Source organism: Pinus tabuliformis, chromosome 6 (assembly GCF_031772625.1).
Source record: "Pinus tabuliformis cultivar Carrire ecotype Pingquan chromosome 6, CPIR1, whole genome shotgun sequence".
NCBI lineage: Eukaryota > Viridiplantae > Streptophyta > Pinopsida > Pinales > Pinaceae > Pinus > Pinus tabuliformis.
The window spans coordinates 1,431,251,417-1,431,254,769 of NC_142292.1; the positions used below are offsets into that span (position 1 = coordinate 1,431,251,417).

Genomic DNA, 3,353 nt, shown 5'->3' on the forward strand with positions numbered 1-3,353 from the left:
ATCGAGAATCTTGAGAAGAAATCAACACTGTTTTACTATTACTGTCACAAGTCTTACAATGGCCCAAAACAACTATGTTTTTGTATAAAATATCCAACCCCTTCTACATCTCCTATTGATCCATATATAGGCAAACAAGCTTAACCACCTCGAGCTTCCTCCTCCAGCATGAGGGGAGCCTCGAAGGTGGCTATTGACTATCCCTATCTAGTGCATAACTAATTTATTAATTACAAAATGTCTAAACTGAAATCACAAATGGTTTTCATTTAATCAAAATCCTAAATCTTTGCTCCTTGTCGCATGATGCTTTTCTGGCTTTTGACACATGTCCTTTGGCTGCTTGGGTTAAGATGGCTGAGCTACAGATACAATGAATACTGACTTTGGATGCTTGAAAGCGCTGATGGCTCATTAATTTACCAAAAGACGTGCTCCTATTTTAACGGTCTCTGTCTCCCAACATTCTCCTAAAGTGTAGCAACATGTTCCCAAATCTTTTAACAACCCCAGGTATGAAATACTACCATGTTTTTGAATGTGCTGTAGATGGTATTGATAAACAGATATCTCTCTTCCACAACTCCCGCTCACAGTATCACACTAGCTGCTCTGCGCTTTAAAATCATCACCTACAGCAGTTTAGTAGCGCGCTACGAAACTGCTGTGTGATTTTAGAAAACACAGTCTTCTTCACTGGTTTCTGCTAACACTGTGCATATGGCTACATTTTTTCCAACAGTGGCATCCAATGAAACTTGTAACACATCAAGAAGTCACTCCATCCCTCTTACTTTATCAACAACTTGAATTGCATGCTGAACTTGTGATATTGCCAAACCTGTGAAATAGGCCGTTACTTCTGGACTGAATCTGTCCTTGATATGCTTTATACTCTGAGGTAGTTGCCTATTTAAGAGCAACAACTAAGCCAGTTCTGGTATGATTGTGAGGACCACCTTGAAGACCAGGGAACACAGCTGCGTTAATCCTTTCCTCATAGTCATACTTAACCTCTTGCCCCTGCTTGTTGATTTCTTTGATGCCCTTTCCATAAAACATCATTGCACCACGAGGACCACGGAGTGACTTGTGTGTAGTAGTAGTCACTACATCTACAAACTCAAAAGGAAATGGAACTACACCAGGTGCAACAAGTCCGCTTATGTGTGTCATGTCTGCCAACAACACAGCTTTTTTGCTTGTCACAAACCTTGCGCATCCGAGCATAGTCAAAATGGTGTGCATAAGCACTAGCAACAATGAGTTTAGGCCTGAATAGGACCGCACTTCTCCAGCTGGTCATAATCAATATAACCTGTAAATTCATTCAATCTATGAGGCATTGTTTCAAAGAGGATTGAAACTGCTGAGATCTTTTTAAAATCGGTCTGGTAACCATGAAACAGATGGCCTCCATGTGAAAAAATCAAGTGCCAGGATACGATCATGTGGCTTCAATAAAGCAATGTAAACTTGAAAATTAACCGGATAGCCTGACAAGGGTTGTTCATTAACTCCCCATTTATCTGGATCCAAACCAAATGCTTCCAATGATCTTTTTCTGACATAACGACTCTGTCATGTCAATGAATTCATTTCCTTCACTGTATTTATTTGTCATGACTGATCCTACAGCCTGCATGACTGATAATGAAGTAAAGTTCTCTGAAGGAATAAGTTCAAGACTCTTCCATTGTCGATTCTGGAGAAAATTCCTCCTCGTCCTTAACATAAGGCTCAAATGAATTCTACATGATAGGATCATTCAATCTCTCGTAAGCCGCAGCATTGAAATGTGAGCAATCTTCTGGCGAAAAATAGACACCCGCTGCCCAAATCGAAATACATACTCTGTATTCTAGTAAGCCAATGCCTTGGCCGCTACTGCCATCGCTTGGCTTTCATGGATCCAAACTTCTTCCCTGGCTTACCGAGACTTGTCTGGAATTCATGTAATGTCAACAAATATAGAGAAACCCGTGAGAAAATGGAGGTGGTGTCATTGCATCATGGGAATCAAAATGGACTTTTAGTATGATGCAGATCATCATTTATTTGATCCTCAACAGTGAATTCTTCATATAGACGATCATCCATTAGCATGAAGCCACTAACCATGCTCTATGTTGTCTGCTGGATACGGCTCCTGGCAAAGATAGATGATTGAGCGCAGACGAAGGATCTCCAGAAATGGGAAGTTGATAATGTTGGGGAATCCAGACCTATACACGCCCTTGTTCACCATTGAAAAATTCCGGCAAAACAGTCCCAACAACGCAAATCAGATGCGCAAAAGAAAGAGTTGAGATATCTTGTGTCAAAGGTTGAAATTTGTCTTCCTCCATTTGCGCATGAACGTAATGATCTATAACATCCAGCAATTCCACAAACACAATCCCAACATCCAGCGCGCTGTTGTAGAGGCCATGTGTCATACAGTTAACACGTATGTTGTCACTTGTCCATAATCGGTTTCACCCACATGCAAGACTTTTTGTGAGTTGGCTCATTACTCTTTTGCTGGCCGCATACATGGTACCAGAAAATATCTACAACACCAACAACCGATGAAATGAAAACAATGCTTCCCCTTTTTAATGCTTTTGGTAGAGAATGTGACAGCTGAGACATATGATAAGCTGATTCAACATTGATAGACATAAGGAATGCGAAATCTTCATATTTATACCGACATTATTAATCAACATATTGAGTTTCCCATTGCAAAATGAAAAACGTCTTTCACTCAACTCCTCTTGTGCTGAACGAGATGATAAAATATAGACTATACCATCAAACTGCAGCCCAGATTCCTTTTACTGAGTCAAACATTCATTAAAATCCTTCAACTGACACAAGGTAATGATAACTTGGAATAAGTCAACGAACAGAAGCCTTCTCATAACCGATTCTGATCAAGCATTGATTTAAAAAAAAAAAACACGGTTTTGAGACTTGAGTATGAAACAGGGTTTTGATGGAACTTCGTTGGTGATCATGAGAACCTGCCACAACAACTATGAGCGCAAAGCAAAATTACCACTGGAATGTTCCCCTTCAATGGAGTACAAGCCCACACAAAACAGCTTGACAAACCTCGTTTCCTGCAGTGTTTCCATCAATTCACTTTAAATATCCGTCATTTCCCAATTTCGCAGCGCAGCCAGTGCAAGGTCAGTGTTTTCGCTACGAAATCACTAAAACAGATGGCGCTGCGAAACTGCTAACGGATTTATGTGCTGCGAAAACACCCTGACTTTAAGCTAGGCAAAAAACTTTTTGGTAACAGAATTATCAGTGATAACACACTTCACACATCATTTTCACATACACACCCTAAGCGAACATAA

General features: G+C 40.3%; 1 pseudogene; it reads right to left on the minus strand.

Annotated features, from left to right (window-relative positions):
• Positions 1–798: 798 nt before the first annotated feature.
• Positions 799–1,735, minus strand: LOC149264010 (serine hydroxymethyltransferase, mitochondrial pseudogene; annotated as a pseudogene).
• Between the last annotated feature and the right edge of the window lie 1,618 nt (positions 1,736–3,353).